The sequence below is a fragment of the Pelodiscus sinensis genome, chromosome 17, assembly GCF_052426305.1.
Source record: "Pelodiscus sinensis isolate ZL-2025 chromosome 17, ASM5242630v1, whole genome shotgun sequence".
Lineage (NCBI taxonomy): Eukaryota > Metazoa > Chordata > Testudines > Trionychidae > Pelodiscus > Pelodiscus sinensis.
Genome location: NC_143068.1, coordinates 28,667,935 through 28,692,358, shown reverse-complemented (window position 1 = coordinate 28,692,358; position 24,424 = coordinate 28,667,935). Strand labels below are relative to the sequence as shown.

The following is a 24,424-nucleotide window of genomic DNA, read 5'->3' as shown; positions in this document are numbered from 1 at the left end:
ACTCAGTTGATTTCAAGAGTGACATCAATGTAGATGAGACCAGTGTAGCTGAAATATTGCTCAGTTGGAATCATGCTCACCAACATAAATAAGGAAACTCACCTTTGCCTGCGTGTGGGAGGGAAAGGAACCTGTTGCTTCACATTAGACTTTAGCGCTTTGTTTACCAGTTAGGAATTCTTAATCATGTAGAAAATGCACAGGAATCTTCCTTTAGATGCAACTACATTTGGAAAATCTATTTATACAGGAAAGTACTAAGAATTGGAGGTATTGGCCAATCCAGAGCTTTTCTGGATCTACCTTCTCCTGGAGAAGAGGTCTCTAAGCCTAGCTGCAGAAGGTAGGTGAGTTTGTTCTTTCTATACGAACTTTGGTCTGAGAGAAAAATTAGGGTTATTGGGAGACTGTGCAGTGTAGAGCAGATTGGCATGTGAGAGAAATCCATTTTACTTTACCAGATGCTTCAAGGGGGGAGGAGAGTGCATGTGTTTTGATTTTAAGGCTTTTTCCTGTAATTATTGTAGACTGAATTCACCCCAACGTGGAGTAGGGTTGCCAATTTTAGTTGGATGTATTCCTGGAGGTTTCATCATACGACATAATCTTTAATTAAAGATTGATCATTAATTCCTAGAGACTCCTAGATAATCATGGGGCGGAGGGGGGGGGGGGTTAGTAACCCTAGTACAGAGGATGAACACAAGGCCTATAAATCGCTTTAGTCCTCAAAATAGAGTTTAAAATGTGCACAGGCTAACAAAGCAAACTATCTGAATAAATGGCTTTGTTTATAGAACATTATGCTAGATTAGAGCAGTTCTGTGTTTAATGAGTCCATGTAACAGGTGACAGGTATTGTTTCGTCCTCTTCTCTCCATTAGCAACAGCCCCAAGCTATTGTATTCTAGTAACCCAGATGAATTGTTAGATGTCCCTATGTCTCCTGCTGTGCTTAATTTAAAACTCTAGGGAGGTATAATAAGTCACCCTGAACATCTGAGTTATTTGTGTGTGTGTGTATATATATATATATATATATATATATATATATATATATAGCTATGCAGCATTCTTATATATAGCTTTGCAGCATTCCAAGACAAGAAGTGAACCAGCATCCCTGATATAACAAACTGGAGAGGGAATTCTGGGCAAGCAGGATTTAATGACCAAAACTGAAATTTGGCTTGAGTGATAATGTTAATTCCCTGTTTTATATAAATACTGAATATAAACTGTCAGGTTTTACATTTGATAACCAGGGCATCTGGTTAGTTCTTGTGCTGAACAAACATAACAGCCTTGCTCTGGACATAGAGATGTCATTTTAAAATCAAAGACAATTTCCCTATGTTTAACTCTAGCATTTACAGCCACTCCCAAAGTTAAAATTGGTAAAATCACAGAAAATAGGAAGTACCGTGGGCTGCATGGACTAATTTGTTATTGTAGGGCTCTTTGTTCATAGTAAAGAACAATAGTGAGAAGCATCTGTTTATAAAGCAGAATGACACAAACTTTATAAAGGCATGGTGGGTGAGGTATCTTTTACTGGAGCAACTTCTGCTGCTTTTTGAGCTTACCTATGTAAACTCAAAAGCTTGTCCAATAAAAGAAGTTACCTCAGCCAACTTATCTCTCTACTATCCTGGGGTCAACATGGCTGACACAACACTGCATGGTGCAGTCTTGAGAAGTGACGAGCATCTGGAACGCTGGTGGAATCAAGTCCTCAGACAGATACAAGAAAGGAAAAATATAAAATAAAATGGAAGGCTGGCCAGATTTGTTTCTTTAATTTAATGCAAAAGCATAATAAATTAATTGTGCAATGACTCTGGTAGTAAGGACTGAGTGGAACTTCAAATGTGGTTGCAGCTGTTTTCCTGTGGAAAGTTCCCCAGAGTTCTTGTTTGAAGGGTGCAGATGGAGAAGTTGCTCAGACTGGAATATATGAAACAGGGATACTATAGGCTTAAGGTAATCACCACTTCAGACTTCTTCAAGGTGTTCCCTGGAACTATGAACAGTATGAATTTTGGTTTCCCCTGGAAACTTGAGTTGCAGTAATTCTCACTGCTGGAAATGTAAGATGCAATCTGCATAACATTAAAGAAACCCAAAGGTTTCCTCATAGCTACACTTGTCTTTTTAGTGTGCTACCTCAATTAAAGCTACAATATGTATAGCTCTCTGAGCGGGTAACAACATCCTCTGTGCCTGTACAGATGTACTCTTTGGGCTTGTCTCCACTTGCTCCCGAAATGGATGCTCCAGAGATTGATCTTCCAGCCTTCATTTTAGCAGATCTAGTAAGGGCCTGCTAAATTGACCACTGATGCCACCCTCCTCTGCCCTGGTGCTCCATCAGGTCACAAGGAATAAGGGAAGTCAACAGGAGAGTTTCTCCCATCGACCTCCTGCAGTGGAGACACTGCAGAAATTCGAATTAGGGTACATCGTCTCCAGAGACACTATTCTTGTAGCTGGAGTTAGCAATCTTAGATCGACTTTCTGCCCTAGCATGGATTTGGTCTTAGTCTCTCTGTGACTCAATTTCCCCATCAATGAAATCAGGATACTGGCATTTCCTGCCTCAGAAAGAAGGGATGTTGGGGTGATATACACACAGATGATGGCACTACTGTGGTGGGAGCCATGTAAATACCTCATGTTGATTGAAACCAAAAATCCCAGGTAAGGAGATACAGTCCCTATGTACGCAAGAAAAAATATGTATACACTTTGTCTTCAAAATTCATTAAAAATCCATGTGTTCAAGTGCATGGCAAGGAAGCTGATGGAGTTGCCCATATTTTTACTTTCCAAATATTCCTGTTATTTTAATTATGTTAGTGTTGAACTGTGTGCCAAAGTGAATCAATTTTCTGCAACTTCATCGCTATAACCATCACTGATCACAGACAACTTTTTAAAATTCCATTGCAGTTATGGCAGATAAGTGAAAGATGCCCATTTCCCTACCCATGGCTTCCTTAGTCAATTTTCTTGATTGACATGTCAAAATAAAATAGTCTTTAAGTGTGAAAAACTGTGTCTGGAACCTGAAAATCAAATTGTGTTACTTTCTGCTCCATGCCATTGTCTGCAAGTCCTTACCTTTAGTCAAGACTGCAAATGAAACACACAATTTCTGTTCTTGATGTGAAGTGTGGCAAAACAGTGTAAATCCAAATTTTCAAAGCCTGTTTTGGCTTTGCAGAATGGATAGCAATAAAAACCTGGGTTTAGGTGACAAAATGGATCAGCTAACACTTGGAAGATGCAAAAGAGAAAGGATAGTACTGTTTTTAGGGAATCCCTTTATTGAACTTAACCACATTTAATACAAATTCTAGAGCACTCCTTTTCCCTTGTTTCAAATTTGGCTTTGGATCCTATCTTCTTCCGTGGAGGTGGTACAGTCTCCGTGTTTAATAGCTCTGTGGATTTTAATCTGAGGGGTATGAAGTGAAACGCTTACTGCAGAGTAATGCACAATCCTGGTGCCAAATACTCCATAGTTTGGTATGTTTTGATCTAAGGTTGTTTTTTTTCAAGCCCCACTATCAAGGCAGAGGGACCATTTTCAAATTTCAAATTTTGATTAGAATGGAGTTTCAAACACACTCCAAAATTGATGGCTCTGCCTCTTACAGGTGTATAAAGAGGGCTCTAGTCTCATGCCAAAGGATTTAGTAACTTCCATTGAGCTCAGTGAGTTACTCAGGTGCCATGGTGAAAGCCTCTGGCCCCTGATGTATGCAAGGATTGGTCTTGTTTTCTACCTATTTACATTAAGTAATCTACAGTTTCTGTGTGCAGTTACATAGAATTACAGCTGAGGAGCAATGAAGAGCAAAGTTAAGAGAAAAAACTCCTTTCTTGTTTTTCATAAACCCCAGCATCCTGTGAGTCAGAGGCATATGACTGTGTCCTTGGGGAATACAAATGTGGGATGGGGACAAGTAGAACATTCTGTTGTCCTGAGCAGAAGAGCACACTTTCAGCAGATTCACTGCCCTTATCTCGTCTTGTTTACAGTTCCTCTGGGAGGATTATGACCTTCTATCTCCTTTTCCACCAGGGGTGGATTCTATTTTGAAAATATCATTTTCTAGATTAGTGCCACAGCCAATTGGAGTCAATTTCATAAAACCTTACTCCTCAAAAATGTTGCCAAAATGCAATGCTAGCTGATTTTTGTTTTTGACTTGTAGTGGTGATGTGTACCATAACTTTGGAGTCTGTTAACCTCTCTGTTGCTGATGTTTTATGTGTTTTGCTGTTTGTTTTGTGAATGTATTTGTCTGAATCAGGTCTAACCACTGAGGAACACAAAACCACAACTTTAAGTGCAGACTACTATAAACTACAGTTTTGCAGTCTCTTGTATTGACATACCATTGCTACAACGCAGAATGTATATGTGGTTACCTGAGAGCACAGCCTTGCCTTTAACTCTTGAGTGGAAAATTATATTCATTTAACTAGTTTACACATCAAAAATCAGTCTCTAAACTAATTATCTGTGCTATTGGGACCTGCCAACTGATTCTTTTTCTTCCGTCAAATCCCCACAGAAATTATGAACTTCCATTCTAGTAAGAGCCAAGTGATAACTTAAATCTTTAGAAGATAAGGTATGTCCCTGTGCCTTACTCCCCCTTACTGTAACTTAAGCTATGTGAATCTAGTCTTTGGTAGCTAGTGCTTCTTTAGGAAAGTTTCCCATATTTGGTGTGCCTGCAAAGAGGCTGCTATCTTTTCTTATTTCTATTCTGTGATCTTCTCAACCTCTCCTTCAACTGTCATTCATGTTAAAATTCGACACTCTCCAAAAAGGAATGAACAAACACTTGAACTATCTTACCCATTATCAAGATAGCTTCCCCAATTATCACCTCTAATACCATTAACTCACAAACATCCCACTCTCCCCACCTCTAATATCATCAATTCACAGACACTTACCTTCCTTCCTTCTCTCTGCCCCCCCCCCCCCCCCCCCCCCCCCGCATCCCCATCCTGTTCTGAAATGTGATTTGTCCTTTTCATATGTGTTCATTTTTTTAAATTGTATCCTTTGGTATATATGGTTGTGACTATTTTCTTCCACTATTTGATCTGAGGAAGTGGGTCTGGCCCACGAAAGCTCATCATCTAATAAACCATCTTGTTAGTCTTTAAAGTGCTACATTGTCCTGCATTTTGCTTCAGCTACCCCAGACTAACACGGCTACATTTCTATCACTATTCTCCTTCAACAGTTATTCCCAAACTCTACCAGTCATGGACCTTTTATCACTGAAGGTGCTAACAGCTTTCTGAATGGTATCCTTCCTGCATTAAGAATCTATCCACTGACTTTGATCTTTATCTACTCAGGTATAGCACCCTTCCTCCTAATACTTTATGTATAGAGGTAGGGGGGTGGGCGACAGAGCATCTTTCTCTCCTCCCCCCCTTCCCTTCTCCTATTTATTTCAAGTTTTCTTATCCCCTAGTCGTAACTCTGGTCATCTGAAGAAGTGGGCTGTGCCCACGAAGGCTCACGATACCATCTACATGTTTTGTTAGTCTATAAAGTGCTACCAGACCATTTGCTTGCTGTTTTTTTCCGTAATGGACTAACTCAGCTATCCCCTCAAGCTCCTTCCCCTCCACCACTCTGCTGGGCCCTCACATGGAATGAGACACACATCAGCTGGAAAGAACAATCTCTTCCTCTTTGGTATTTTTTTAAATATTAAGCTCTCCTGTCCACCAGAGTCCAGACCATCCAAAATTCTGCTGTCATTATCCTCCTTTTGACCAGTCACTTTGACATGGTGCACTGTCTTTGAATCATTTCACTAACTCCCGGTTGCATGCACAACAGTTTAAACTGCTAGCCCTTGCCTTTCAATCTAGAATCAGATAGCACCTGCCTACTCCTGTCCACTGATCTACCACTATCTGCCTTCTCCACACTGACCTAGATGACAGTTCTAGTAGCTCCTTCATCTTCTTCTCTGAGGAACAAACACACTTTCTTCCATGCTTCCTCATCTACTTTGAAATGTTCCACCAATGTGTTTGTCAATCCTTCACCTGCACCTCCTTCAAATCCCTCCCCAGAATTGACCTATGAGTCTAATATTGCCTCATTCACCTATATAACCCACTCGCTATCACACTCATCTTTCATCTCCCAGTCCCGTTTGTGTCTGTTTAATGACCCTCACTTGTGGTTGCATGTGGAATTTAAATGTGTAAGCTTACAACTACAATGGTTTTCTGTTTCATGCCTAGCACTCAGTTATGTAAAAATATCAATAATAATGCCATGCCACTTCTACTGCATCTCACTTTCCTGTCTCTAGGTAAGATTTCACAGGATACAATCTTGAAGATTTGGTACTTAAAAAAAATTATCTCCTGTTTGGCAGGCTTAGCTTTTATGTGGTAGTGGTTAGATAACAATACTCAAGCTTTTCTATTCACTATTTAAAAAGAATGAACATTTTCAAATATTTTCCATATCCTCTTTGGAGAAAAATGGCTTCCATTGTACCTTAAATTTTGGGCTCCCCCACCCCAAGCATCTTTGACTAACTTACAAGGGATAATGTTAATTTAAACCAAGCATCAATGAGGATTGTCTTTAACAATCCCTAAAAGACTATCCAAGAGAAATCACTAATTTCTTCTTCATGTAGACTGAAAATTGCTGCCTGTTTTCACCAGCAGTGGAAGTCAAATGGATGCCCCTTTGGCCTCCTTTCACTGCCAGTCCTTAAACAAGGGCAGAGAAGGGCAGGGCCGGGAGAAGGTCACTATCCAATACCAAATTGGGCCTCTTATATGATCCAAATTCAGTGGCGCAAATTTATCTTGGGTGTATTATAGCAACATGGAATTACACCCAGGATGAATTTTGATACACTATTTATTTTTAAGCCTGTTTGAGTTAGTTCATCACTGAATTTTAGAGGAATTTCCCATCCAGCTGAGAATAAGCCAAATATTGTTCTGGTCTGAAAAGCAGAGTTCTACTGATGACATGTAGCAAGGGCTGCATTCACCTAGGATGTGGTCAGTGAGCATTGAGCATTTTTCCAGTGCATAAATCATCCCAGTCTTCCTTTTTAACATAACTATGGCATACTGGTCTGTCTAGCCCAGTATCCTGACTTCTGACAGTGACCACTACCTGATGCCCCAGAGGGAGAGAGAACAGAATAGGTAATCATCAAGTAATCCATCCCATCTCTTGTTCGCAGGTTCTGGAAAACAGAGACTAAGGACACCATCTCTGCCTGTCCTCACTAATAGCCATTGATGGGCCTATCCTCCAGAAATTGATCTAGTTCTTTTTTAATTCTGTTATAGTCTTGGCCTTCATAACATACTCTGGCAAAGAGTTCCACAGATTGACTATGTGTTGTATGAAGAAATGTTTCCTTTTGTTTGTTTTAAACCTGCTGCCTATTACTTTAATTGAGTAACCTCTACTTCTTGTGTTATGAGAGGAAGTAAATAATTCGTCTTTATTTACTTTCTCTTCATCAGTCATGATTTTATAGTCCTTGATCATATCCCCCCCTTAGTTGTCTCTTTAACAGGCTGAAAAGTCCCAGTCTAATTAATTTCTCCTCATACAGAAGATGTTCCACACTCTTACTAATTTTTGTTGCCCTTTTCTGAACCTTTTCCATTTCCAATATACTTTTTTTTTAAGATTAGGTGACCACATCTGCACACACTGTTCAAGATTTATGGATTTATTATATAGAGGCAATAAGATATTTTGTGTTATTATATATCCCTTTTGTAATTAATCCTAATATTCTGTTGAGTGAATGTTTTCAGAGAATTATCTGCAGGGTCTCCAAGATTGCTCTTTTGAGGGATAACAACTAATTTAGGCCACCGTCCTTTCCAAAGTGAATTACTTCGCATTTATCAGCACTGAATTTCATCTGCCATTTTGTTGTCCGGCCACCCAGTTTTCTGAGCTTTGTAGCTCTTCACCAGGGCTGCCGCTGGGAGGGGGACAAAGGGAGCAGCTGCTTCAGAGCTCCTGGCAATCACTACCACAACATGACAGGAGCCGGAGCAGCAGGCCCTTTTAAATCACCACTGGAGCCCATAAGAGTTGACTGGTTCCCTTAGGGGTACTCAAGAGAAGTCTGGGGGGTATAGCCACACAACTGAAATGTGGAGAAAACTGAATTTTTGTTTTAAGTTTTACAGTGCTTTATTATTTTTGTACTTTTTACACCCAAAAATTTCATCGCCTTCCAGGCTACGGCAATGTGTTGCAATGGTAGAAAAAAAAATTGTGTGTCTGAAAATTGTAGGTACTGGGGGAACCTATAATTCGTTTTTGGAAAAGGGGTATTTTATAAAAAAAGGTTGAGAAACACTGCTGTAGCCCACTTCTGCCTGAGGCCCAATCCCTTCCAAGGGTACAGAGTTGCCCAAGAGCCCAGTAAGTCTCTTCTAGCCCTACTCTTTACAGTCTTCTTTGGACTGAATTATTTAGAGTAGTTTTGTATTTGCAATTTTTGCCACTTCGCTGTTTATCCCTTTTTCTAGATAATTTCTGAATACCTTGAATAGGACTGGTCCTAATACATATCTCAGCTGGACACCACTATTTACCCCTTTCCATTCTGAAAATTGCCCATTTATTCCTACACTTTGTTCCCTATCTTTTAACCAGTTAACAGTCCTTGAGAGTACCTTCCCTCTTATTCCACAACTGATTACTTTGCTTACGAGTCTTTGGTGAGGGACCTGGTCAAAGGCTTTCTAGAAATATAAGTACACTGTATCCATTGCATTCTCCTTGTTCACATGTTTGTTGACCCTCTCAAAGAGTTCTAGTAGATTAATAAGGCATGATTTTCCTTTTACAAAAACCATGCTGACTCTTCCCCAACAAATTATGCTCATCTATGTGTGTCACAATTGTATTCTTTACTAATTTCAACCAATTTGCCTGGTACTGAAGTTAATTTTACTGACCTATCATTGCCCAGATCACCTCTAGAAGCCTCTCTAAAAATTGGTGTCACATTAGAATCCTCCCATTATTTGGTACAAAAGACGATTTAAAAAATAGGTTACAAGCCACGGTTAGTAGTTCCACAATTTCACATTTGGGCTCTTCAGAACACTTGAGTGAATGCCATCTGGTCCTGGTAACTAATTACTGTTTAGTTTATCGGTTTGTTACAAAACCTCCTCTAATGACACTTCAGTCTGGGACAATTCCTCAGATTTGCTACCTAAAAAGAATGGTTTAAGTTTGAAGACTGGGACAATTCCTCAGCTGTGCAGATTGATGCAAAAAAAATCATTAAGTTTTTCCACAATGGCCTTATTGTCCTTGTGCGCTCCTTTACCATTGGAATCATCCAGTAGTCCCACTGATTGTTTAGCAGGCTTCCTGCTTCTGATGTAATTTAATTTTCTTTCTATTACTTTCTGAGTCTTTGGCTAGCTGTTCTTCGCATTCTTTTTTAGGCTTCCTATTTATATTTTTACACTTGCCAGAGTTTATGTTCATTTCTCTTTCACTTGGATTTAACTTCCATTTTTTAAAGGATGCCTTTTTGCTTCTCACTGCTTCTTTTAGTATGTTGTTTAGCCATGGTGACATTTTTTGATTATATAATCATAGAATCATAAGACTAGAAAGGACCTCAAAAGATCAGCTAGTCCAGTCTCCTGTGCTCATGGCAAGAGTAAAGATTATCTCAACCATTCTTGATAGGTGTTTGTCTAACCTGCTCTTAAAAATCCCTAGTGATGGAGATTCCACAACTTTTTTTTACTATGGTTATTTTTAAATTTGAGCCTCTATTATGGTGTCTTTGAAAAGTTTCCATGCTGTGGTAAACACTGGCAAGACAGGACAAGATAAATGTTGAATTAAAAGAGAAGGAAGAGGATGCTTCTTTTGTTCTTAGACGCTTAGATCCATGCCATCTACTCTGGGTAAAAATGAATACAGCTATCAAATCTAAACAATGCAGTTCTCCAATTAGTGCCCTAGACAACAGACCAAAGTGTCAGAGTCGGAGATCAAACACATGCTTGGCACATGCCAATGGAGGAAACCACTTCAGGCCATGTTGATTCTTCTGCCAGTGCCCATACTCTTGATGTGGCTGCCACATGTGCGCAGCTTTGCCAGGACCAAATCAGGCAAACATTTCATTAGAAAGAAAATGTTCAGACACTATTTTTATATGCTTCCAAGAAAAATGTCTCTCTTTCTCTCACGCACACACACTCTCCATTTCTGCCATTGAGTGAGAGAAAAGCTTTCTGAATTCAAAACCGAATGGGTTCTTGATAAGGGTGTGACACCAGAACCAGCTTTATTTGAAAGAATCTATCACTTTAAAACCAATAACAGTTAATCCTGAGGCCTGTGACTTCGGTTGGTTCATCTCCTGGGATGATAGGTCCTCTGATGTCTTAGTGGCTCTGTGCTTTGGAAAACTGAGAACATACAGAGGGCTATTGGAGTGCTGAACTGCAGAAGAGATGAGGGTAAGAAGGAAGAATAGTAAATTGCTATAATTCTGCCTCCCTCATCCCACCTCTGACCCTTCTGAAAAGTGTGTGATCCTGTGTTCACAGCTGCCCACAGAGAATGTTGGGTGTGGTCTATTTTATGTGATTTTCAAAACATTCTGGTGCATTGGGGTCACATGTCCACATATAAGTTTTGTCTGTGAGTCAGAATCCTGGATACAATTATTAGGTTCTTGTTTTTATTGAATTCATGTCAAAATGTTTAGTGACCAAAGCAGTCCATAAGTCTTTCAAATCGAAATAGCAGGGGATTCTGGTAACCTTTGTTAACTTGTTAAATACAACAAGATAAGGCATGACCCTATTGTACTCAGAGTTACCTAACACAAAATCACAACTAGACCCAAGCAAAATATTTTTAGCCAAAACTCTTTTTCATTGAAAAATGCAGATTTGTGGTCACCCCAAATGTTTAGTCTGTTACTATTGAATTTGCCAAATTGTTTTAGCTTTAAACATTTCCTGACTTTTTAAAAATAAAACATTTCATTTTTTTTAATTAAAATGACTTTTTAATCTTTAAACAAAAGGATTATTTTTCAGCTAAAAAATCCCCTTTCTGTTCTACCTGAAATTATTTTATTTTAATATTTTTCGTTAGTCAATTTTGTTTGTTTGTTTCACATTAATCTGAAGTTAAATTTATTTTAACGGTTTTAGTTCAGCCACTGCTATTTTCACAGATCCTCACTGCAAACTCCTTGGACTCATGAAGATAGCTCTGTAGAACAGAGTACCCCATACCATCTGTCAAACTGTATTCCAATTTTATAAAGGCTAAACTCCTGGCATGCCCAAGAAAGAGATGAATGGTCAGATCAGAACAACAAAAACTGAAGAACAGAGTTATTTAAAGAAGAATTAACAAGTAAGTCGGGCTCAGTGAAAAATTTCCCATATAAACTGCTTGTATGGAAACTTATTTTGACTAATTAAATTTTTAACAAAAAGTATCTGCTTTCAGCAGACATTGCAAACTTTTTTTCCGTTAAAACTTTTCAATCAGACACCAAAAACTTTTTGGTTTTGGTTTTTCTATTAAAACTCCATGCTTACTCTGGAAACATTTTAACAAACGCAAAATCTTTTAATATTTGTTTCTATAAAAATGTCTTGTGGAAATCTTTCTCCTATCCCAGTTTTCCAACGAGTTTTGCAAAACACCACAAACAAGCCTCTGGCCAGGAAGAGGCATAAGGGGCAGTTGCCTTGGGGCAATTCAAGGGTGCCCAGGGCTCCTGCCTGCCGCTGCTGTTAACTGAAGCAGCAGCGGTGACCAGAGCCCTGGGCCCTTTAAATTTCTGCCTGGAGCATCACAGCACGTGCTCCAGCCAGCTTTGAGGGCTGGGGAGCTGCCTCTCCACCCAAGTCTGCATCCTTTCTGGGAGAGCAGAGTGGGCCCCCTTCCCACCTTGCTTACAGGCACAAGAAGGCTGTCAGCACCCCAGACCACACGGACAGGGATAGTGAACAGGTATGGAAAGAAATCTCCTATTCCAAAACCAGTATTCACAACTCAAACTCAAGCTTATCTGAAGAAGTGGGTTTTTCCCTCGAAAGCTCATGATCCTATAAATCTATATCCATAGCTATAGCTGTATCTATATCTATCTATCTATTTGTTAGTCTCTAAGGTGCCACAGAATGATTTGCTGTTTTTAAAAGCTTTAGTAATAGAATTTGTTTACCCTTCATTATGGTGAACACCTATGGACCGAAAAATATTTTATATTTTTGGAAAATATAAAACCGGAATATAAGACCGTAATATATAATAGCCGCCTTGAATATTTTAAATAGAAAGGCGGGGTAAAAATATTTAAATAAATAAAATAAGATTTAAATAAATAAATAAATAATTCCGTAACCCAGCATAGTCTCCCAAAGTTGCTGTAGTAAAGTGATTGAAGTGTATTTCACTTCCCATGTGGTGGTGTAATGACTGTGTCTACAATGCATGAGTTTTCACATAGCATTGACTAATCACCCCAATTCTGCTCTGGGCTCAATGGAAATCAGAGTATGCATTTTTCTGGAATATTCTCTTCTTTTGGTGTTCCACAGTCCTGATTAGGAATATGGATGGATCCCTTTTTTGCATCCTAATCCCCTAGGACATTAGAATAATAGAATCATAGGGTTGGAAGAGACCTCAGGAGGTCAAGTGCAACCCTCTGCTAAAATCAGGACCAATCCCTACTAAGTCACCCCAGCCAAGGCTTTGTCAAGCAGGGACTTAAAAAACTCTGAAAATGAAAATTCCACCACCTCCCTAAGTAACCCATTCCAGTGCTTCACCACCCTCCTAGTGAAACAGTTTTTCCTAATGTCCAAACTAGTCCTCCTTCATTGCAACTGGAGAATATTGCTCCTCATTCTGTCATCTGTCACCACTGAGAACAGCGTCTCTCTGTGGTTCAGTATGTAGTTGCTGCAGTATTCTTTGGGTTGAAATAATTAAGGTGCACATTGTTTGCATTAAGAATAGTGTAAATCAACTGAGACCTTTGAAATTAAAGTGGTGAATATTTCTGACTTCAGAAACTATTGTTAATCACTGCTAGGCTTTTGTTAAAAATAAGAAGCAGCCTCACTTTTTTATTGGCAGTGGGAGCTGATGGTGCATGGTCTCTGAAAAGAAATATCTTTAGAACCTTACCAAATTCAGTTTGAAATAAGTTCACACTCCCCTCCCCCACCCATTGAGTTCACAGCATTTGAAAGTTTTTGAAAAGATTCAGGTTTAAATTACTGTTGTTTTCCTATGGCATTCAATCACTGAATTGAAGCAAGTGGGAAAGGTGAAAAATACTGTCGCTAAATCTGTTTTTTTTTTTTCATGGAAAACACAGTCTGAACATATCATTCACTGATATATGAAAGAGTATAAATATTCACTGATATCCAGGTAGTGCAAAGATCTTTGTACAGCAGCTCAGAACAGCTTGGACTAACCACAGCTGGCCTATGACTGATTTCAAATGCACTCTGATTTTGAGTAATACTGAAGTTGAAGCAGAATATTTTGTATAAGACTAATTGAGGCCACTGTGGCAATTGAGCCAGGGTTGTAACATAATTTATTTACTGGAATAAACATTGTGTTGAGAACAAAAGTGAGGGATTTATATTTACTGGCTGGACTTGGGAAAGAGAATGTCTTAAAAACACTCATCTGGTTTGTATGTGGCCCATTCAATCAGAATATTTGAATTGTTAGGACAGATGGGATGCAGTGAGTTGCATATGTGAGGAAGCAGGGACATTCCATCTCCAGCTCTGATACCGACTCTCTCTCAGGGAACTTCTAGAAAAGAAGCTTTTTCGAAAGAATCTTTTGGAAAAGCTTCTTTCAAAAGAGATCGTCTCGAGCCACTTTTCCAAAAGAGAGCGCCCGGCAATCTGGATGCTCTCTTTTGACAAAGCCTTGTTTGCGGTCAAGAATGCCTTTTTTCAAAAGAGCTCTTTTAAAAAAAAAAAAAAAAAAAAGCATTCTTCCTTGTAAAATGAGGTTTACCGATGTCGAAAAAACCACCACATTCTCTCAATTTAATTTTGAAAGAATGTGGCGGCAGTCTAGATGCAGGTGATGTTTTTTCAAAAAAAGCCCCCCCCCCCCCCCGAAAAAACCCTGTAGTCTAGACATAGCCTCAGTCAATTTAGGTAAAGATTCCTTATTCATAAAGCAGGAGTGTGACTGTGCTTCCCTCACAAGATGAGGATTAATGAATTCGTTTTTGTAGAACACAAAAAACCTGTAGGACAGGGGTGGGGAACCCAAGGTTAGATCTGGCCCCTGGCTTGCCTGGATCTGGCCCCTGAAGCTCAGGGCTCTACTTTCTCCCAGCATAGGGAACCCTGCACTGGCATCGCCCAGACCCTGCACCCCTACCCCACTCTGGCACCCCCTCCTGCCCAGACCTCCCAACTCTCAGCCTGCTTCCTGACAGCCCCTTCCACACACTGCACCCCTCATTTTTGGCCCTACCCCAGAGCCTAAGGGGGCTCACAAACTCTACTAGCCCAGCCCCTCCTAGACTCTGTGTGTGAAGGGAATATGGGGAGCGCTTTCTGCTTCTCAGTCAGGGGCCACGTCAATGAGATTTTTTTTGTTTGCTTCTCATTTTTGTGCAGCCCCTGACTGATTTTTTTGTGGCTCTGTGGCACCTACCCAGAAAAGGTTCCCCGCCCCTGCTGTAGAACATGCAAAGCTTATGGAAGTGCTTACTGAAGTAGCACCTCTCTATGAGGAATCGTCTGAATAAAACACCTTCTATTAACTGACTTCAGTGCCTTGGTTAAGCAGAATCTGAGTGCAGCTGGTCTCACTAAGGACTTGAGAATGTGACCTGGAGTCACCCATTAACAGTGTGATGATTGACTGCTTGACACAAAGGGTCAGATCTGTGCAGTTATGTTAGTGTCTAAGGATGCAGAGAGTCACGCGGTGTGACCTTCAAAAGCACATAGGCACTTAACTCCTATTGATTTCAATGGGGCTCCCATTAGATGCCTATCTACATCTTTAGATCCCTAAATAAGTTTAAAAATCTGGCCCTAGGCCCCTTTTCTGGAAGCCATAGCAGATTCAAACCTCTTCCATGGACTAGCCGCTAGTAGAAAGGGGACAAACCCCATGCTTTCCTAGGGCTTGTCTACATGGGGACATCCCAGAAATTTAAGATAAATTACAGAAGATGTGAAGTTAATGTGCATACGTTAAAGTACATTAAACCCCCGTGTGGACTTAGTAACGTTTACCTTCATCCTTTCTGTAACGTCATCTGTGAGATCATGTTTTCAGAAGTGCTTCCTCTTCCCACTCCCTCATTCTTCCTCCCCTGGAATCAGCAGTTTCAGGAATCACTTCAAAAGCAGAAAAAGAAGATGTAGCGATCAGATCCGTACACCCCACCCTCATGTAGGTGGCTGATACTTCTTCTAAGGAGCCATTCCTCATGGTTGTTCTGTTTATATTTGGCTCTTCTGTATTTTGACTGGCTCAGAAAACCACTCCTTTCCTTACCTCTTTCAGATAGCTCTATCTAATCTCTTTTCCAGGAATTTAAAATGTATTCTACTAGTAAAAAGGCAGATGGTATCATCTTGCATGGCAGAAGCAAAAACAAATAAAAGAAGTTTAAATGAAATAATAAAGAGGCTTCAACTACAATGCAGATCCCAATCTGCCCTTCTGATTCCAATTGCTACAAATCCATTCTAACCCAGAGGTCTCTGTATATTTCTGCTACCCAGAAGAAGGCCTGGTGGAAATCTTTCATTTAATGAAAATTGATGTACAAATTCTCAATTGATAATGAGTTAAAATTTATCCCAGCAGCAGTGAGAATGGGAAATCCCTTTGGACTTGTGGTTTTTGTGCTACAGACTGGATCTTGCCTGCAGTTATCCCATTCTTGGCTGCAGGCGCCAGGCTGGTTTGGCAAATGATTACCCTAGAGCCCAGCTTGTCAGTCACCCCTACAAAAAGCCAAGGACCTCACACTAAAGTTCTCTTCCATTATCTGCCTTTTATTTTTGGGCATTTTAAACACCTAAATCCTTGCAGTATCTGGTAGGTTTCTGTCTGTGATGTCTAGCAGGCATCAATCATGAAATTAGACTATCGTAGACCAGTGTTTCTCTTTCATTCTTGTATGATGGCAGGTGGTATCTGATCTGCTCTCAATACTGGCTCATATAGGGCACCAGGACAATTCAGTTTTATTATACTGCAGAAAAAAACAAAGATGGCAAGGACTGAGTTCAGGTGACAAGAGTGCTGTTCACACTCCTAAGCTACTTCCTAATTAAATAATTTATTGAACCTCATTGAGAGGATCTCTGCCTAAAGAGCTGTTGCAAAATGCAGGACAATGTTGCACTTTAAAGACTAACAAGATGGTTTATTAGATGATGAGCTTTCGTGGGCCAGACCCACTTCCTCAGATCAAATAGTGGAAGAAAGTAGTCACAACCATATATACCAAAGGATACAATTAAAAAAATGAACACATATGAAAAGGACAAATCACACTGCAGAACAGGAGGGGGATACGGGGGGGGGGGGGAGGAAGGAAGGTAAGTGTCTGTGAATTGATGATATTAGAGGTGGGGAGAGTGGGATGTTTGTGAGTTAATGGTATTAGAGGTGATAATTGGGGAAACTATCTTGGTAATGGGTGAGATAGTTCAAATGTTTGTTCAGTCCTTTTTGGAAAGTGTCGAATTTTAACATGAATGACATTTCAGAGGATTCCCTTTCAAGTGCAGATGTAAAAGGTCTTTGTAGCAGAATGCAGGTGGTTAAGTCATTGAGAGAGTGTCCTTTCTGGTTAAAATGGCAAGAAACTGTTTTTTCTTTGTGATCTTGTCTGATATCTGTTTTGTGGGCATTAATCCTTTGGCAAAGTGTCTGAGATGTTTGTCCAATGTACATAGCAGACGGACACTTTCGGCACATGATAGCATAGATTATATTTCTGGATGTGCAGGAATATGTGTTCTTGATCTTATAACTTACTTGGTTAGGTCCAATAATGGTATCAGCAGAATGAATATGTGGACAAAGCTGGCAACAGGGTTTGTTGCAAGGGAAGGTACCAGGGTTGGTATTAGTGTGGTATGTCCTGTGGTGGTTGGTAAGAATCATCTTGAGGTTAGGTGGTTGTCTATAGGAGACTATGGGTCTGTCTCCCAGAGCCTCTTGGAGTATGGTATCCTGTTCCAGTATAGGCTGTAGTTTATTGATAATGTGTTGGACAGGTTTAAGTTGGGGGTTGTACGTGATGACAAGTGGTGTTCTATTGTTGGTTTTCTTGGGTCTGTCTTGAAGTAGATGGTTTCTAGGTATTCGTCTGGCTCTTTCAATTTGCTTTTTTATTTCTCTGGGTGGGTAGTTGAGGTTTATAAATGCTTGGTAGAGATCCTGAAGCTTCTGGTCTCTGTCAGTGGGATTAGAGCAGATGCGGTTGTATCGAAGGGCTTGGCTATAGACGATGGATCGTGTGGTGTGTTCTGGATGGGAGCTGGAAGCATGTAGGTAACTGTATGAGTCGGTGGGTTTTCTGTAGAGAGTGGTGTCTAATTTTCCATTGTTGATTTGTACTGTGGTGTCCAGGAAGTGGATCTCTCGTGTAGAATGGTCCAGGCTGAGGTTGATGGTGGGGTGTAGGTTGTTGAAATCTCTGTGGAATATCTCCAGTGTTTCTTGGCCATGCGTCCAGATCATAAAGATGTCATCGATGTACCGTAGGTAGAGGAGGGGTGAAAGGGGATGGGAGTTGAGGAAACGTTGTTCTAGGTCAGCCATAAAGATGTTAGCATACTGTGGGGCCATGCGTGTACCCATGGCTGTGCCGCTGATCTGGAGGTATAAGTTGTTCTCAAACTGGAAATAATTGTGGGTGAGAACAAAGTTACATAGGTCTGCTATCAGGTTGGCAGTAGTGTCCTCTGGGATAGTGTTTCTAATTGCTTGTAATCCGTCTTCATGTGGGATGTTGGTATATAGAGCTTCTACGTCCATGGTGGCAAGGATGGTGTTATTGGGGAGGTTATCGATATTTTGTAGTTTCCTTAGGAAGTCAGTAGTGTCTCGGAGATAGCTGGGGGTATTGGTTACGAAGGGTTTGAGGAGAGTGTCTACATAGCTGGATAGACCAGTAGTGAGCGTGCCAATACCAGAGATGATGGGACGTCCGGGGTGCCCAGGTTTATGGATCTTGGGAAGTAGATAGAACAATCCTGGTCGGGGGGTCAGAAGGTGACTCTGTGTGGATTTGTTCCCGAGTAGCTGTGGGGAGGCTTTTAAGGAGACAGGCTTTTAAAGAGCTGTTATGATCAAGGGAGAAAAATGGAGCAACGGTTAGTGATTTGGCACTGTTTTCTTACTGAGAGAGCAAGGGTTGATTACCAGCTTGGTGCCACATCAGCTAGTGATGGATGCTTAGGCCTTGATCATGGGACTGGATCAGCTTGTGTGGACAACTGCATCCTTGCAGAGTCCCATTAATTTCAAGTCAAAAGTTATCACAAAGGAGCTGATTGCAATATTGGGCCCTAGTTAACTCTAGCCTAAAATAAATTCAGAAGTTGATACTGCTATGAATGTGAGTTTGCCTTCATTTTCTTGGTTTCTTTTTTTAGTCAATGATATTAGTTACATGTGAATGAAAGTGGATTGTACGCATGCATAACTGCCACGGGGCAGGTTTGAACCTGGAACCTCGGGAGCGTCTATAGTTTGAGCTAAAAGCCAGCTGCCGCTCAGCTTAAGCTGCAGAGCTCCCTTGTTCTTATTGCTTGCTGTAAGTGGTCTAAGTGCCACTCCATGGGACAGTGAGCCACAGTAGGGCTATGTCTACACTACAAGTTTTCTTGGCAAAAAATATGCTAATGAGGGACCATTTGCATGAGTCACAATCTCATTTGCATATTTTCTGCTGATCCAGTTTTGCGCTGGGGTTTTTGAGCAAAAACAAGCGGTGTGGACATTTTCTTTTTGTGCAAAACCACCTTTTTCCACAAGACCCTTATGCCCCAAAAAAGGAGATATATCGATCTTGTGGGAAAAGGGTTTTTTGCGCAAAAAGAAAACATCCACAATGTTTGTTTTTGCGCAAAAATCCCAGTTCAAAACCGGATTGGCGGAAATATGCAAATGAGATTGCAACTCATGCAAATGAGTCCCTCATTAGCATATTTTTTGCCAAGAAAACTCGTAGTGTAGACGTAGCCTAGGTGCGTGGGTTACAAATACTCTGAAATACGATGTGGGCAGAAGTGAATTGAGCAGGATTCCTGCAATCTCCGTCCAGCTGGATACTAAAGATCTCAATTCAGCAAACTGGAACAAAAGGAAAAGTCATCGATAAATGGAGAGGACTGTCAGTGCCTCTTCAAAGCTTGTGGCTTAGTTTATTGCTACTATAGAAGGTGATTGATTCTTTGAATGAGTAGCTAAGTGAAATTTTATATTGAAGAGTTTAAATATTATAGCAATTGTTTCATGATTGAAATGGTGAGACACATCACAAGACTCTGGGACCAGCTATAGATAAATCTAAATAATTGAGGGTGAGAAAAATTTATTGGGGGGGCACAAAGGAAGGCATGGTTTATAATATATATAACACTCCCTTAGTGTACTGGGTATGTGATAATTAAGGAGCTGAAAGATGCCATAATGTACAGAGATAACAGGAAAGAAACAAATTGCATCCAAAATATTTGGTGGCAAAAGAGAAGAATTTACACAGGATGAAATTTCACGCAATTTCAGTTACTTCTGTTAAGTCAAAGCCATTTTGTGAAATTGATGAGAACAGAGTGATTGTGAAAATTTCTTCTCAATCCTTTAAAAATGCAGACAACTTGTTGATGTTTAATTAAAGTTACAGTGGTTGTTCAAATAAAAATGGCTTTGATACTCAAAAACTGTGCTACAAATCTGAGTGGAACCAGAGGAATAGCATTCTGTAAACACTGAAGAAGGTACTTAGCTGATACGTTTATTTAGAAAACCTACCCTTCACTGATGACAAATAAGACGTATTATAACGTCGGTAGCACTTTCATCGGAAGGCCTCAAAAACACTCTACAGTCATTCATTACTTAAGTCTCACAACACTCCTGTTGTAATGTATCTGAGCATTATTAGAGCTGTGTGACAGATGAGTAACCTGAAGTTAAGCCGTTTGCCCAAGGTGTCACAAAAACATAATGACAGTACCAGGAACAGAACACGAGTCTTTGGAATCTCGTGCTCTAATCTAGGCTAGACAACACCCTGAAATGCAAACGTTCCTTTGGCAAGAAGCATGGTGGTCTTTTTACCCACAGTATCACATTTTTGTACGGCTAGTATAAAAGCCCAAATTTGCTCATTCTAATTTAGGGGGAGCAACATTTTTCATTCCTACGCTTAGTAGGAAGTTTGGTCCCTTTCCAGTTTAGCATGTAGCCATTAGGGCTTTGTATTTTCCATACTACAGGTTTTATTTAACATCTTGTTAGGATGCAAAACAAGGATGTTCTACAGTCAGTGAGTGCATTAGGATCACAGCCCTATGGCATGCAGTATTCTACCTTTCCCCCACACTGCTTCCATACCACAGGATACTGTAGTTCTCTCTCTCTCTCTCTCTCTCTCTCTCTGTCTCTCTCTCTCTAGCTGAAAAATATTGCCGGTAATGTGTTCTGAGTCTATCGATCTTTCCTTGTCTTCCCCAGCCCTGGTGGAGGTCAGGAGAATGGGGGCTAAATAAACCACAAGTAAAAAAGTAAAAAGCCCAACTCTCTATATTGAAAACATGACAGTGAGATTATATACATTATATATTTCGGTCACTGTCTCAATGTGAATTGAATTAATGCTGGGGCTCTTGCACAGCATAATCTGACAAAGGTTATAATGTGTGTGTTTCCTTCATGGAAGAATGAGAATTTTAAGAGTGAACAGAAGTCTTTTTGATATAGAACTTTTTTATACTCAGAGTACTTGATCACATGCTAATGTATAAAACAACTAATTAGTTACTGACAGCAGTGCAAGTGACTGGGCTGTAACTAATTTGTTAACATTACAGAAGTCATCAAGAGTTCACATGCTGCTTTTGATATTGACATCCACTCCAGCCAGAGAGGAATGGTATCAAAGCTGCCACTCCCTTATTTTGCGTTGAAACACAACTCATTTTGTTTAAAAGTGTCTTAAGATTTTTAACTTCCTTCTACAAGGATATTGGTTTAATCTTCCCAGGGCAAGGTAGAAATAGATCTGCTTAAACAAATGGAAAATTTTTGATATTTTTTTTTCACATTTTAAAGTAGTGTCCATTTCTCAGACTTTGAAATGGACCCATTTAGTCTTTCACATGATTTAATGATTGCTTTAAATAACATTTTGCATAGCTATAATGAACCTTTAAACCAAAATCATTGTTAGAACCATTATCAAAATGTTTGGATTACTGACAAACACATTTTCATAGTGAAAGCCAAGTTTTTGAGAGAGGAAAAAAGGTCAATGATTTTGAAAAAGAATCAAAATTTGTCATAGAAATTTTCAAAGCTAATGTCAACATTTTTTCAGAAAACAATTAATTTCTGGAAAAAAAATCTTTTAAAACAGAAAACATGCATGAGACATTTTGATAATCTGAAGATAATACAGTGTTCAGGGAAAGAGATGTAAAGTTGTGTGTCAAATAAAATCTGGCACATCTCAGTACCTGAATTTCTAAATACCATGGGCTGGAATCATTTGGACACTTCCTATTACAGGAAGGTCTGGGTTGCATATTTTGGACCTGGAATTGGATCTGAATCTAAAATTTAGAGGGATCAGTTCTTGGGTCTGTTCTGGATTCATTTCTGCTTCAAACCTGAAAAAATCCCAAATCGTTTTGCAAACAGCAGGATCACTTTTCCACCACTGAAATATCAAGACTTAGGACTTCTGAATGACACTGGCTGAATCACTTAGCTTCTATATTCCTCAGTTTCTCCATGAAAGAGAGGTAATAGCACTCACTTGCCTTATTGGCATGAAAATTAATGTCTGTAAAGTGCTTTGAGAAATGTGTATGAAAGGAACAGTCTGAGTGCAAAGTGACCTTGTATTTTATACATCCCTTTAACCAGTGTTCTTAAGGCAGTGGGGTGCCACTCGGTAGCAGCTCCAGAGTTCTGTTACCAAGAGCGCTCTTGTGGCTGCCTTCTGGCTCTCGGGACCCTACTACCATCTGTGGCCAGGGGAGAAGCTGAAATAGCTCCTTTCAGTGTCCAAGATCAATAGCTGTAAAAAGAAATGAGAGAGAGCACACGAAGCCACTAACCACGATTTTTACCAGGCTCAATTGATTTCTAAAGTACTTCGGCTAGTTCCCTTTGAAGTTGTGTTTCCATTTTTTAGAAGTGTCCAAAACGTAGAGGCCCACCCACAGCTGTCCTGCCGTCGGCTCACTGGGGCTGGCTATGGCTGCTCAAGAGAGTCATTACTGTTTGGACGTGGGTGGCCTCAGCAGTTTTTTGGGAACCTCTCCCAGATCCTGGAAATATGATTTAAAAAACCAGTTGAGGTAGTTCCTGAAGCATTATGGCCTCAGTGGAAAGAGGGCCTGCTGCTGCCACCTTCCTGTCTGAATCTTGGATTAGGAAAAGAAAATAAATAAAAAAAAGCCACTCTTTAAACTCACACTCAATTGTGGTTCAGATCCTCAGCTCTGCTCCAAGTGAATAAGAGACTGACTGGGAGGAGCTGCCCACCAATTCCTCTGCCTGTGAGTAAATAGATCATTCCATCATCCCTAAAGCTGGGCCAACGGAAAGAATTTTTATATCCCCATCTCCACAACTTCACCTGGTCTCTCAGCTTCTGCTACACTCAGCTACAGCTCTGAGTCCGTGTGAATTCAACCTCAGGGCATCATCCCCTTTTGTGAACAGATTTTACCAAGTGGGAAAATGTACGTTGCAATGCCTTGGGCCAGATTATTTTAGATGTTTGCTCACAGTTGCATAAATCATTTATACCCGAAAGTGTACACTAGTATGAATCCCACAAGTACCTGATTTGCAACTGATTTAATTCTCAGCTTGTATGTGCAAAGGAACAGTATGTGTGTAAGCTCTGTCAATAGCATATATATACAGTTACATGTCCAGTTGAATGTGAACAAATAGAAGCCAGGTTCTGAAGATTTGTCCTATAATGGCTTTGTGTGATAAAGAGATGCCACCACTGCACCACTGAATTAGTAGGTAGAGGAGACACTCATAATTTCATGTCAAGATATACTGGTTTGAAAAGAGACTGTATGACATTTAATTTAAACACATTTTATTTATATTGACTTCTGCCAGTACTTCTGCTCCAGAAGTGCTGAGACCTTATAACTAAGTCTGTTATCATTGTATTTGCAGCTTGGAGGAAAGTAGGTTGTACCAGACATTTCATGAAAGGGTTTGATCTTATAAGATTTCCAGTCCAGATTTATGAAGTTTTGGCTGCTCCACCAGTCCAAACTGCCTGATCTTTCAGGGTTCATTGTTTCCACAGAATCCAGCCAGGTTATGAGCCCCACTGGAGAGAGAGAAATTCAAGCCAAATATGAGTGCTGAAGACCCAAGAATGGTCAAGGAATAAACGAGGAGGCAGGGTAAGAAATGTACAAACAAAATGAATCTGTTCACATAGCAGCTACAGTAAAATGTGACTGGGCAAAGAAGGGGAATGTGGATTCTAGTGCTCCTCTAGCCATTTAATAATGTGAGCTTGTATCTCAGGCTCCGCGCTTTCCTCTTGGAGCTGATCCTGTTATACAGGGGATGAGTGATGATGGCAGACTTCAGTGGAAGTGGAGCCAAACAGATGCAGGCCTCAGGCCTCCCTCAGCTCTTTTCAGGGAGAGATCCCACCAACGAAGCATCTCTCTCAGGGAATGAGATCCAGGCTGTTATTTTTGGACAATATCCCATCCATATTCTCCTCATTTTACTGCTGATGTAAAACTGTGTGTAGAAGTGATGCCACTTTACCCCATGTCTATACATTGTTTCATTCGCTCTTTCTTTCAGCCCTGGATTCAGGCCCAGCTGAGGTGGGGATTGAATTGGTCCGTGCTGGGGTCCAGGTGGCTGGTGTAGGGCTTTATGAGCCAAGGCATTAGTGGGTAGGCCACATCCCTGACGATGCACAGTGGCATCTGCATGTCCCCCATGCGAAAGTCACACTGGGGGATAAATGTGCCAGCCTCCAGTTTCAGGTAGAGGCTGGCGTTTCTGAAAAGGCAGGTGTCATGTGCCCTGCTCGGGCGCCCG

At 40.4% G+C, this 24,424-nt stretch overlaps 1 long non-coding RNA gene across 1 annotated transcript; it reads left to right on the top strand.

The window, feature by feature from the left end:
- The first annotated feature begins 248 nt into the window (after window positions 1-248).
- Window positions 249-23,764, top strand: LOC142818861 (uncharacterized). The gene is made up of 3 exons (XR_016347010.1): window positions 249-343; window positions 11,283-11,467; window positions 23,664-23,764. It is a non-coding gene; the product is annotated as an uncharacterized LOC142818861 (long non-coding RNA).
- The last annotated feature ends 660 nt before the right edge of the window (window positions 23,765-24,424 follow it).